General features: G+C 44.2%; 1 protein-coding gene across 2 annotated transcripts in view; it reads left to right on the plus strand.

Annotated features, from left to right (window-relative positions):
* The window catches only part of TTBK1 (tau tubulin kinase 1), a 416732-nt gene that overhangs the window by 140543 nt on the left and 261838 nt on the right, over nt 1–14351 (plus strand). The window contains exon 1 of one of the 2 annotated variants that reach the window (XM_030195704.1): nt 152–214. The exons of the other annotated variant lie outside the window; for it this stretch is intronic. The gene's annotated coding sequence lies outside the window, so the exon portion shown is untranslated. Of the gene's footprint in view, nt 1–151; nt 215–14351 lie in introns of those variants that run through there. 2 annotated transcript variants of the gene reach the window in all.

A 14351-nucleotide genomic window follows, 5' to 3' on the forward strand; every position in this document is an offset into this window, starting at 1 on the left:
GTGTATTTACCTCATTGTAAACATTTGTGTTGGATATTTTTTCATCATTGTTTTGCATTTTATGTTTACAGTTCCTTTGCAATACATTATAATTAGTTTTTAGATATTATTTTTTTCATTGCTTTGCATTGAGTTTCTTTCTGTTTTACAGTACTTTTGAAGGCTGTGTTGATACCTTGGGGCTGCCTGCTCGTTACTACCTCAGCAGTGAGTTGTGAGTGAGCCATCTCCATGCTTATTTTTGATTTCTGTATATTTTGTTTTCCTGTTCTATATTTATGTTGCTAATATGTATTTATTATGATTTTCTTTCATTTATTGGATTTAAACTACAATCTTCCTTTGATACAAAGGTCTTTGTTTACAATCTTATGCTTCATGTAGGAACTCATCCCCACCAAGTGCTTTATCTACAGGAAGGGGGATTTTTTTGAATGCACATAGGTAAAATGAGACATGACCTGCATCATGTGTGTAGTAGGGGGACTCTTCTAGAGCTTTCTTCGAAAGCATTTGCTGACAGAATAGATTTTTCATTGCTACCACACCTGCTATACTTCAGTATTGTTTCCATCTATCCAAAGAGCATGCCATCATAGACGTTTACATTTTTTTTTAAATTCTTTTCTGCATCTTGGCCTATGAAGCACTTTTCCTAGTCAGGATTTTTTTGTTCTTAGGACCAGATTCATATAGACTTTTTTTTGTCCTCTATCTGTATAGAAAGTCATTAATAAATCAAGCCCTTTAACAAGTTCAGTAAATGTTGGATTTTTTTTTTTTTTTTATCGTAGCCACCTTAGTTTGGGGTTTGATCTAATTCTCTGGTGCTTGTGCCTTGGTTGCAGTTTGGCTCTGTCTCTTCATTGTTCAGAAAATCTTTTATCCTTTGACATCACAGTTACTTTTCAGAACCTGGCTAAACAATGAGTCTGTAAGCTCAAGAGATACCTAGGAGCCCTTTTACTAAGCCATGCTCAAAAATGGCTGTTGCTGTTTGTTGCTGTGGCCACTTTGAGCATGATGATAAAATGGCCACATTTGTCTAATTTCCTGTAGTGGTTACATGCAAATTTTCCAACTAGCTCATGGCCATTACCGCAGGAACCCTTATCGCCATCTATTTACTAGGCGGTAAGGGCTCCCGCACTAATTGGGCAGCATGGAGCAATGTACCCGCACTACCTGGTTAGTGCTGGGCATGCCTACTCTCTGCCCATAGCCATGCCTCCCGCACCAAAAAATAAAATCTAGCTTTTAGCGCAGGATTAGTGCACGCTGATTGGCACGAGATGCCTCCGTGCGTCCCGTAGCAGTGCTTTTTGGCATGCAGTAGGCAGGCGCTGGTACCTACCGCTGCTTAGTAAAAGGGCCTCCTAAAGTGCTGCCAGATGACATCTCTTGTACATAGTCACAATGTAATAAATGTTTAGATAAAGGCCATACCATTTAGAATGTGGTTTCTATGCTGTTTACATGAGCAGGTTTAAGTGTGAGGGGGGGGGGGTGCCTCACGAGTATGAGAAATTTCAGCAGGAAGCTAGCTTTCAAGTTCATTGAAAAGCCTGAGGGAACTGGCCTTTATCATATTGATGGTCACATAATCACGTTAAGTGCTCCTCGGTCACTTTGGTTACTTAATTCAAGGGTATGCTCTGAAGCAGAGCAAGTTCACCTTCCACTCTGACACCCTAACTTGTTAACTACCACTGAGGTTCAAAGATCAAAGCAGATGAGAGCCGAAATGTCTGCGTCTCTCTGCTAACGTCTAGAGCCTTAAAGAGCTCACACATCAGTGAGATATGTCATACTGTAGTGGCTGTGCCTGGAGAACTGCCTTAGGATTGTCTCCCAAGAGTTAGCATCTGGAGATCGAGTACTTCTGCTCATCCTTCTTGCACATACAGGAGGTTGCTCAGGATATTCAGACTGCAGTTGGACATACTTGTCCTTGACAAGAAAGACTAGTGTATACCTAAAAGGGAAGGTGTACAAAATGGTTGCTCTTTTAAGTCATGGGGATTTTGTCTGTTAATTGGACCTTGAAGAAACCTACACTGTCAGAGAGACATTGTGGGATCATAAACTTGTTTTTTGGCCAGGCATCAATATTTGGCCCTGAAGTGCCTAGCAGTTATGGCATATCTGCATACATTCTACATGCATATACTCACACTTTCTGGGCAATTTGACTGATTAGTTGCACACATCATGCCAGGGCAGAATGATCATTCAGGTCTTGCAGACACATTTGCTAGAGTTCGAGGTTCTGCTACATGTAGTTAAGAAGAATGCCCAACAAGACACTTTGACGTCATCAGAGGAGCCACTTCATAGTCAGACTGGTTTATGCTGAGAATACCAAACCTATTCAATTTATATGAAGCTTATTTTTTTAAATTGCACCCTGTTAAATGGCCAAAGTAAATATCGGGTAATTAATTTTAGGTAATAACTAGTTCCATGGCCTGAGGGTTTTATGAATCCCAAAGTCATAGGATGATTTAGCAACTTAGATCTTAGGCTACAAAAGGATTAAATATTTATCTGGTTTTATGTATGTCCTGTTTCAATTTGATTAAAGGATTACCCTTCCAAGTTCCACAACAGCAATTTATTCTGACTGCCATTGTGCCCAATCTGAGCAGGAGGTCTCATCTAGAGGAGTTCAACACACCTCCTCCTAAAGATAATATGCCACACAAAGTTGTTGCCAAAGGCTGTACTTCATATTTTCAGAAAATAGGTTGCTGATAAAATTGTCATAGATCAGATTGACTAGGTAGGGCTGGGAAACAGTATAGAATTAGGATCTTTCACAGGATATCCGTAAGAGCTACTTATATGGCATTAATGGCAGGAAAATATTAGGAGAGACTTTAGTATACATGGTAAGACCTTTTTGTTCCTGCTAAAAATAGCATACTCTCTATAGGACAGCCGTTTTTTTTTTTGTTACATTTGTACCCCGCGCTTTCCCACTCATGGCAGGCTCAATGCGGCTTACATGGGGCAATGGGAGGGTTAAGTGACTTGCCCAGAGTCACAAGTTGCTGCCTGTGCCTGAAGTGGGAATTGAACTCAGTTCCCCAGGACCAAAGTCCACCACCCTAACCACTACTACTACTACTACTACTTATCATTTCTAAAGCGCTACTAGACATATGCAGCGCAATCACTAGGCCACTCCATATTAATATGGTCTTGAGAGATGTTACAAGTGAAGGCATTTCATATGCAACTGAGAGGTTTGCAATGCTGTTAACTGAATGCTTCTTGAATCTGCTTTGACCTGATCTTCTCACCTACGAGTGGCAAGCTAAAAATTGTCAGTACAGCGGAAAGATGGAGAGCTAGTACACTCAGGAGAGGAGGTCAAGGAGAGAGTTCCAGAAGAGCAGAAAATTGGCATGACTGAATGTTTAGATCCATTTGTCTTTTGTGTCTCTAAGGTCTTCAAATAGCAGTGCGGGAGAATGAGATTGGGGGCAGAAGGAATCAGACCCATGGTAGACCCAGGGAGGAGTTTAGCTACCCTAACTCAGGCACTGGTATGTGACCTATGACCACTCTGTAGTGAAGACACAACAATGGCTGCACCATCAAGTCTGCTACTGACTCAGACATGATCTCTGCACTTTGGCAGCTTCTGCTTCAAACTTCTGAATACCTACAGTTGTTTATTGGTAGGAAGAGAAAAAGAGAATGGACTTTGCATTTTTGCTGGGAAATATATGTAGCCATATCAATTTTTTGTCCTCTTAGAACTCTCCGCACTCCTTTGACCTTCGTCACCTGGAGTGTAATAGGTCTGCCATAGAAACATAAAAATAAATGTTAGCAGATAGAGAGCATATGACTTAACTAATCTGCCCATCCCTGACCAATCTGGACCTTTAAGGGATATAGCAGTCTATAAGAACAAGATTAGATTTCTTTTCTTCCTCTCCCTTAGAGATCCTATATGCTTGTCCCATGCTCTCTTGAGTTCAGATATATAGTAACACAGTAGGTGATGGCAGATAAAGACCTGTGCGGTCCATCCAATCTGCCCAGCGAGATGAACTCGTAGCAATAAGGTATGATGTGATAAGTGAATGACATGGGGATGGGGACAAGCTTTGTTCCTGTGTCCTTCTCTACTGTGAAGGCTGTTAATGAATTGGACAGCTGTTTATGTTTGAGTGATGCAGATGACGATGTTTTCATTTTTTGGCAAAACAAGCAAAAGTTCTAGCTATAAATGGCAAAATTTGCACGGGGGATCCTGTGCATTCCTACTACCAGCACATCTTCTGAGAAGACATTTTCTGTTGTGGAAGACAGGAGAGCTAGACTGAATCCTGAGATTGTTGATGACTTATTATTCATCTGCAGATTTAAAAAAAATCATGACAGTGCTTCATAGGGCATATTTCTCCCCCACTAAGGCATACAGAATGGGTTGTATTTTGTACCCCTGGACATTTTAACAGGGTGGATTAGGATTCCTTGGTGTAGTAGAAGTCAGCTGTTGTTGGGGTTGGAAGGATATAGGGTGGTGGTGGTGGGGTTGTTATAGTTGCTCATTGTTGTTATTGTTTTCTATTTGTGATTTATAAACAACAGTTGCACAGAATATTGTTCCTTTTTATACTTAATAAAAAGATTTAAGTACAGAATTGTAGGTGTTCGAGGCTTCTGCAGATGAGGACCAAGCCCATGTGGACAGGGCAGGGATGGGCCATCTAAGTCACCAGCTCCTTCCATTTTCTAAGACTCATTGTCCTAAACCATTCTGGGCTGGGGTACTTATGTAGCACTACACCTGAGGTCTGTGATCTGCTGAGGAAAAACTTCATTAGTTAAATTTTCTTAAGTTGAGGACAATCAACAAAATTCCTAATCCAATTGGGTAGTTATGTTTTAACATAGGTATCCCATGATCGAATGAATTTTCTGCAGTCTATTTCTTTAAGAGCAGTGAGGGCGCGACATCTGGCACGTGTAGTCCACTTTAGCAAGCACCTGCGATCTAGATGGGAGGAAAGGCTGTTTCCAAAAGGCTGCCAGTAATAAGCGGGCAGCTGTTACTATGTGGAAAATCAGTGGAACATATTTCCCTGGTAACTCCTGCGGCTTAATATGAAGCAGCGCAAAACCCATTGATTTTGATATAGATATCCCCAACATTTCTGAGATCAAGTTGAAAATCATGGTCCAATAATTTATTGCCCCCGGACCACCATATATGAACAAAAATACCAATATCCCCACAGCTCCGCCAGCATGTTTCTGAAGCCTCTGGCTATATTTTATGGGAGCCTGGTTGGAGTAAGATATCATTGAAACAGCATTTTATAGCCATTTTCTACTCAATGGCTTGCTATTGATAGCTTAAGGAGGCATTTGAATGTGCCTTCCCATTCTTCTACTCTCCGGTACTATGTAAGCCACATTGAGCTTGCAAATAGGTGGGAAAATGTGGGATACAAATATGACAAATAAATAGTCCCCAAGAGGCCCTCCCAGATAACTGTATACTTAATGGGAGGGGCGTTCTGCTGAAGCAGCGCTTGATAAAATCGAGACATACAGCCTCGCCCACTACTTCCATTAAGCGCAACTTGTAACAAAGTCTCCTGTTACCTCAATTTGGAAAGGGCACACTTACCAAGAAAATCAGATAACCTGTCTGTAATGAAAAAGGTATTTTGGCCTAAGCCAAATTCTTCAACTAGATCCGTATAAGGAATTATTTTCCCAGTTTCCACCAGTTGGCCTAATTATAAAAGTCCCTGAGCTGCCTAACCTCGAAACCAGGGATCCTGTGCACCTGTGGGAAACCTCCATGCCACTGGGAAAGGTGAGGCTTGAAAGTATTGGCCCTTCAATAGACGCTGCTGGGCTTGCAGCCAAGCTTCTATAGTAATTTATAAATAGGGATTGGCTATCCGGATCATGGTGCAGATCTCACCACTTGGAAGTCATGGAAGCTGGGTATAAATATCTGAAGAATAGGGAGTGCGCTCCGCCTTTACCCAACTTTTATGGCCATCTTTATGCCCAGTTAAGAAGGATTTAAGCTGAACCGCTATATAATGAATCCTAAAATGTGGGACAGCCATACCACCTTTCCCCTTAGGCTGAAGGATCTTTGCATCCAAGGGGGTTTATGTCTCCATATATATTGAAATACTTTTTTGGTGAGGTGGTGAAAAATGTTTTCTGGGAGCTGGATAGGAAGCGCCATGAATAAGTATAGCAGATATGGGAGTACCATCATCTTTCACCCCTTATATCCGTCCCAACCAGGAAACCTGCATATTCTCTCACCTCTCTAAATCTGCTCTGAGAGTTCTGATAACGAGGGATAATTGACTTCATACAGGGCTTTTCTATTTGCTGTTATGCGTACCCCTAGGTACCTAATCGCCTTAGTGGCCCATCTAAATGGGAAATTAGCTCGTAACCAAGAGCTCTCTGAATTACTCGGTGATAGGTTTAAAATTTCTGATTTAGCAGCATTAATCTTAAAGCCTGATACCCTTCCATAGCTAGCCAGAATAGAAAGCATACTTGAGAGAGATTCTCGAGGATTCATAAGGGTCAATAAGATATCAGTAAATAATAGCAATTTGGTATAAATAGGACCAGTGCTGTCGTATCTGTTGAACCAACGGCTCCATTGCTATGGCAAATAAAAGGGGCGAGGGGGGCACAACCCTATAGGGTGCCTCGCTGAAGTTCAAAATCACCCGTATATTCCCCTGTTAACCTGCAGGCATGCCATCGGTTTATTATAGATTGAATTTATCCATCCCAGGAACTGACCCTGAACACTTATCTTCAACAGGGTACCCAGTAAAAAAAGGCCAGGACACCCTGTTGAAGGCTTTTTCCGCATCTGTCCTGAAAAACAGTGCGGGAGTCTTTGCCTCAGTCACTGACCATATCAGGTGTAGGACTCTTCGGATGTTATCAAATGTTTGCCCTCCCGCGGGAGGTGGTGGAGATGAAAACGGTAACGGAATTCAAAAATGCGTGGGATAAACATAAAGGAATCCTTTTCAGAAGGAAGGGTGGCAGCACTGGTGGTGGGAGGCTACCTACGTTCCTGTACCCGCTCCGCCAAATGCCTGGCGGAAATCTCGGGCCCTTGCTGATTTCTTACACTTTAAGTTCATGCTGACCTCCTTCCAATCTGCTCTTTTACGCGCCAAACAGGATTATTATATCCAACTGACCAACCCTCTTGGTTCTAACCCTCGACTTCTCTTCACCACATTGAACTCTCTCCTCAAGGTGCCCCCTCCCCCAACTCCCCCTTCATTATCTCCTCAGACCCTTGCTGAATTCTTTCACGACAAGGTTCAAAAGATAAACCTTGCATTCTCTACTTCGCCACCTCTCCCTCCACTAGTCCGTTCCCCTTTCTCTCTCCTTCCCCTCATTCCTTTTCCTCCTTTCCTGAAGTTACTATAGAGGAAACTATACTTCTCCTTTCTTCCTCAAAATGTACCACCTGTTCCTCTGATCCCATTCCCACCCACCTTTTTAATGCCATCTCACCTGCTCTTATTCCTTTTATCTGTCACATTCTCAACCTCTCACTTTCCACTGCAATTGTCCCTACTGCCTTTAAACATGCTGTGGTCACACCTCTCCTTAAGAAGCCTTCACTCGACCCTACTTGTCCCTCTAATTACCGACCCATCTCCCTCCTCCCTTTCTCTCCAAATTACTTGAGCGTGCTGTTCACCACCGCTGCCTTGATTTTCTCTCCTCACATGCTATTCTTGACTCACTACAATCTGGTTTTCGCCCTCTCCACTCAACCAAAACTGCGCTTACTAAAGTCTCCAATGACCTATTACTGGCTAAATCCAGAGGTCTCTATTCCATCCTCATTCTTCTTGATCTTTCCGCTGCTTTTGACACTGTCGATCACAGCATACTCCTCAATACCCTGTCCTCACTTGGATTCCAGGGCTCTGTCCTTTCCTGGTTCTCTTCCTACCTCTCCCTCCGCACCTTCAGTGTTCACTCTGGTGGATCCTCTTCTACTTCTATCCCTCTGCCTTTCGGCGTACCTCAGGGTTCTGTTCTTGGTCCCCTCCTCTTTTCTATCTACACTTCTTCCCTTGGTTCATTAATCTCATCCCATGGCTTTTCCTACCATCTCTATGCTGATGACTCCCAAATCTACCTTTCTACCCCTGATATCTCACCTTGCATCCAAACCAAAGTTTCAGCGTGTTTGTCTGACATTGCTGTCTGGATGTCTCAACACCACCTGAAATTAAACATGACCAAAACCGATCTTCTCATTCCCCCCCCCCCCCCCCCCCAAACCCATCTCCCTGCTCCCCCCGTTTTCTATTTCTGTTGATGGCTCTCTCATTCTCCCTGTCTCCTCAGCTCGAAACCTTGGGGTCATCTTTGACTCTTCTCTCTCCTTCTCTGCTCATATCCAGCAGATCGCCAAGACCTGTCGTTTCTTTCTTTACAACATCCGTAAAATCCACCCCTTTCTTTCTGAGCACTCTACCAAAGTCCTCATCCACACCCTTGTCACCTCTCGTTTAGACTACTGCAATCTGCTTCTTGCTGGCCTCCCACTTAGTCACCTCTCCCCTCTCCAATTGGTTCAAAACTCTGCTGCCTGTCTCGTCTTCCGCCAGGGTCGCTTTACTCATACTACCCCTCTCCTCAAGTTGCTTCACTGGCTCCCTATCCGTTTTCGCATCCTGTTCAAACCTCTTCTACTAACCTATAAATGTACTCACTCTGCTGCTCCCCAGTATCTCTCCACACTCGTCCTTCCCTACACCCCTTCCCTTGCACTCCGCTCCATGGATAAATCCTTCTTATCTGTTCCCTTCTCCACTACTGCCAACTCCAGACTTCGCGCCTTCTGTCTCGCTGCACCCTACGCCTGGAATAAACTTCCTGAGCCCCTATGTCTTGCCCCATCCTTGGCCACCTTTAAATCTAGACTGAAAGCCCACCTCTTTAACATTGCTTTTGACTCGTAACCACTTGTAACCACTCGCCTCCACCTACCCTCCTCTTCTCCTTCCTGTACACATTAATTGACTTGATTTGCTTACTTTATTTTTTGTCTATTAGATTGTAAGCTCTTTGAGCAGGGACTGTCTTTCTTCTATGTTTGTGCAGCGCTGCGTACGCCTTGTAGCGCTATAGAAATGTTAAATAGTAGTAGAGGCGGGGCCATTGGTTGGGAGGCGGGGCTAGTGCTGGGCAGACTTCTACGGTTTGTGCCCTGAAAATGGCAGATACAAATCAAGGTCAGGTATACACATAAAGTAGCACATATGAGTTTATCTTGTTGGGCAGACTGGATGGGACTACAGGTCTTTCTCTGTCGTCATCTACTATGTTACTATGTTTGGCGGCCCTGTATAAACCCTGTCTGATCATCCCTCACCAATTAACCCATGAAAGACTTCAATCTCTTTGCTCCTCCTGCAAGCTATTGAGGGCATTAGTCATTGGCTTCACCAACAATTGTTTAAAACATTTATAAAATCTATTTGTGTATCCATCGAGGCCAGGAGTCTTTCCCAGGTGGAGTGACTGGATAGCATCTAATGTTTCTGCCTCTGAAATTGGAGAGGACAGATGGTCAGCCTCCCTTGGGGAAAGCTCAGGCAACTGAATGTCTTGCAGATAATGTGATATCTGGTCATCACTACATTCCCAAAAAGTGGAGAATCTCTCCAGTCCTGTCCCTCATGATCTGTTATCAATGTAATTCTATTACGCATTGCTTTCTTATGTAACTTAAATGCCAAAAGCCACCCTGCCCGATTCCTCGATTCATAATAATTTCTGTTGGGCAGATTGAAGTTGCTCATGTATTTCTTCAAGATCAAGGTCCCTAAGAGAATTACGGATCTCGATGTTAGCCCCCCCCCCCCCCCCCTTGACAAGCTTCCGAGTTAGTAAGTTGCTGTCTTAAACTCTTCCGTCTACCTCTTCATTCTTTATGTCTATAAGCACAAAGGGAGATGATCTTATTTCTCTTATATGCCTTGAGGCTCTCCCAGATTATAAGGGGGGAGTCCACAGATCCAGAATTAATCTGCAGGTACGCGCGTATATCTTTTTCCAGGGTGGATACATTTCACGGATTGAAAAGTAGGCCATCTGAGAAGCACCAAAAATGCCTACCAAAGCACTTGGAAGCACAGTGCAAAGACATGAAAACTGGGTCGTGGTCAGACCATACCCTAGGCTCAATTGACATCTCTTCAACCTGCGCTAGCAGCTCACGACCCACCCTCCAAAAATCAATTCGGGAGTAGGAGTCATGAACCGCAGAGTAGCATGTGTATTCATGGGTTGAAGGATGGCAGTGACACCATGGATCTAATAGGTCCCACGTATCAAAAAAGGAGCTTTAGGTGCTTCCTCTCTGCCCTCCCTTACTGGGTCGCTGGGGCAGAATTGTCAAGCTGAGTGTCAAGTCAAGTTGAAATTCCCTCCCAAAATGAGGTGACTCTCTGCCTCAATAAGGCATCTATTTCATTAAAAAAAAAACCTTTTGATCAGAATCGGGGGCATATATATTAACTAAGGTATGTAGCTCCTGGGAGATGAGAACCTTTAACAGCAAATAGCGCCCTTGCTTATCCTGGATAACTTCTTGCTCCCGAGGATGAATATGCTGTGCAAAGAGTATACCCACCCCATTAGATTTAACACCCCGTTGAGTAGAGGCTAGATAAACATGGGGGTATCTTTTATGCTTAAGCAGATGTTCATAAGAGAGCTTAAGATAGGTCTCTTGTATAAAGCAAATCCCTCCTTGGAGTCTATCCACCTCTTTAAATAGTAGTTGACGCTTGAGTGAGATATTCAAACCTCTCATATTCAGAGTAAATAAGTTAAGTTTGGATGTACCCAGGACTAAATAAAGGAAAAAGATCAGCCATGGAAACCAGCCCAGGCAAGCTGTACAGCTCTATTAGGCTACTAAACCTTTCAGTGAACTCGTTCTGGTAATAAACCCCTTGGATACCCCAAACACCCAACTCCCAAAAAACCCCTTCCCTCCCACCCCCCTTCCCCATCCGTTTGAGAGCCCATTTGCCCAAGGACCTGCAAAGGAAGTGCTGCTCTCACAGTAGGCTCCCTCACAACCCCCCCCCCCCCCCCCCCCAACCAGCTAGATATATCCCACTTCAGAGGATCACTTACTCCATATCAATTTAACTAACTTGTATAAGTTTCTTACAAAGTCATCACAAAACTGAACCTGGAAGCTGCTACTAATAGAAACTGTTTTGCTGCTAATAATATGTTCTCACTAAACATATAACAGCGATTACATAACATTTGAAAAGACCCAACGTGCAATAGGGTAAAGCCTCAGCCCGGTTGATCTAAATCTGTAGGTGGTCCATCTGAATTGCGCTGAAGCCTCCTCCCTTTCTGGATTGCCGACCGCCAGCATTGTGCAGTCGCTGGCTGGCCAAATCCTACAAAAGTGGTCTGATCGCTGTCCTCAGAATCGATAGCAATTTTGCTTCTTGGAGCACACTTTGAGCTTCCGTTGGTATGACCACCTTATGTTGCATATTCTGGAGGGTAAAGAACAGACCAAATGGATAGAGCCATCGATACCACACTTCATGGGAGGCTAAATAGTGTGTTATATCTCAAAATTCATGGTGCTTTCTCAGGGTCAGGACTGAAATAGCAAACAACTCCACCTTGGAACCATCCCAATTAATGTGTCCCACTTGACATGCCGCCTTCAAAATGTGCTCCTTTATGGGGAATCTCAGAAAACATGCCACTATCTTTAGGCCTGTCCCCCACTCTGGGCCCCAGGGCTTGATGCATGCGTTCAAATTCAATCTCCGAGAACTCACAGCCTGGATCAGCAGCTAGCAAAAATTGGTGACAAATAGCTCTCATCTGCGATTGAACTGTAGAGTCCGGTTCCCCCTCCAGCACCCTTTGGGCCCGGAGGTGGTTGTGGCACGCCCTGTTTTTGCCATCTTCAGTTCTGAGTAGGACCTCCTTGTGATTTATGTGTAACTCTGTGCATTTATTTATTTATTACTACTACTACAAATCATTTGTACAGCGCTACCAGTCATACGCAGCGCTTCACAATTGAACATGAAGAAAGACAGTCCCTGCCCAAAAGAGCTTACAATCTAAATCAGGACAGAAAAGACAAATAAGGGAAAGGGTAGGACAGACAGAAAGGACACATAGGGAAAGGGGATTGTGGTAGCCGGGCGGTAATGCCAATTTGGAATGCTGGACACATATGAGTCCACATATGTGGAGGAGTGGCCTAGTGGTTAGGGTGGTTTACTTTGGTCCTGGGGAACTGAGGAACTGAGTTCGATTCCCACTTCAGGCACAGGCAGCTCCTTGTGACTCTGGGCAAGTCACTTAACCCTCCATTGCCCCATGTAAGCCGCATTGAGCCTGCCATGAGTGGGAAAGCGCGGGGTACAAATGTAACAAAAAATATATATAGGCCCTTACGCGCCTTTGTAAAAAGGACTCTAATATATTTACTGGGCCAGAAATCCATACACATTTAGGGCCCTGTTTACTAATTATTTTATTAATTATTACATTTATATCCCGCACTTTCCCACAGAAGCAAGGCACAATGCGGCTTACATATTAAGCAGATTTACAATTGTTAGATTCAGTAAGGAGAATTTATTATGTAAGGCCTCCAGCTTACTTTCATGATCTAATACTTTTTCTTCAAAGTCGCTTGTTTTTGACCCATATTTTGCACTACAGTGCAAAGAGTGCTGATATCTTGATGTAACTCTTGTTGAAGGGAAAGCATGGCCACTTTCAGCTCTTCTGTCACGGTCTCAGGCTCTTGGACACTGGCACCACGTGAGCCCTTGGACCGTCAAGCGGCAGCAGTAGGCAAGACCCTCAACCAGGACTGGGTAAGCAAGCAAGGCAGGAGAAGCTGTAGACAGGCAAGATGGAACAACTGAACTGGAACCACAGGACTGGAACTACAGCAGTAGGCAGGCAGGGAATAAGCAGGACAGAGCAACCGGTCTTCACCTGCGCTTGACCACCATTCCCCAGGGGTTGAGCCCCCAGGTGCAGGCGGCCGGCAGGACTTACTGGACCTATCTTGCAGACAGACTAGACCAACAGGATACTAAACAAGCTTGACTAACACAGGGTTCGGGACTATTGAGGATATGGGATTCTCAGACAGGGAATAGGATACAGAACAAGCTTGACAGAAACAGGGTTAGGGTTCAAAACAGAAGTGCCCACAGGCACCCAGACAAGAACAAGGCTTACAGGTAAGACACAAGACAAGGCAAAAGTGCTCCTACCAGCACCAAAAGGGTAAGGAGGGAATTTCAAACACGCAAGGCAGAAGTGCTCCTAACAGCACAGCAAGACAGAAGTGCTCCTAACAGCGCCACAAGGGTATAGCAGGGAAGCTCAAACAAGCAAGGCAGAAGTGCTCCTAACAGCACAGCAAAACAGAAGTACTCCTAACAGCACCAGAAGGGTAAAGCAGGGAAGCTCAAACAAGCAGACAGAAGTGCTCCTAACAGCACAAGACAGAAGTGCTCCTATCAGCACCAAACAATAACCTGGACCTTTGGCGGTTGCAAAGGCAAAACAGAAAGTTTCCAGGTGGCTAATAAGCCCATCAGCAACTGAGGCTCGGCTACAGCAATCTCAAGGCAGCTAAGGGTGAGGCTAGCTGCCAAACTTCCAAGCAAGACTGGAGGGCTAAAATATCTGGACCGGACTGAAGAGAGAGTCTGGAAAGTCTATGGCAGCCACCGGTTCTGGCCACCAGAGGGCGAGAGGAGCACAAACCAAGAAAAAGTCACAATCGTGACATCTTCTATCCAGCTAGCCAGCACCATAGCTCTCCGTGGCCCGCTGGCTGATTATCGTCGTTTGACTGAGATAGGGCCTCCTGCGCCACTGAACCCTGCTCAGCTTCCGGCTGAGTCACCATCTTGTTTAAGGATTGGAATGGAGTGTTTGCAGAATGATAGTCAAAAACTTTTAGATCAGGCTTCCCTTTTCACCCCGCCATGCATTCCTCTCAGTCAGCATTACTTCCCACCTGCGGGAGTCATTAATAGCATGGAATGAAACCGCTAATGTTAGCTAGTGGCTGGGTCCGGAGGAGCATGGCTGCTAAGCAGCCATCTCTAGCGATGACGTCACCCTTTCTTAATAGATTTCATGATCCCTATCCAATATTTAAAAACACACACACACAAAACAAAAAAAATAAAGACCCTTCCTTTCATCTGACTTGGAGATCTACTGGTCTCTATAAATTCTATATTTCTGTCTTCTGACTTTAT

Source organism: Microcaecilia unicolor, chromosome 3, assembly GCF_901765095.1.
Source record: "Microcaecilia unicolor chromosome 3, aMicUni1.1, whole genome shotgun sequence".
NCBI lineage: Eukaryota > Metazoa > Chordata > Amphibia > Gymnophiona > Siphonopidae > Microcaecilia > Microcaecilia unicolor.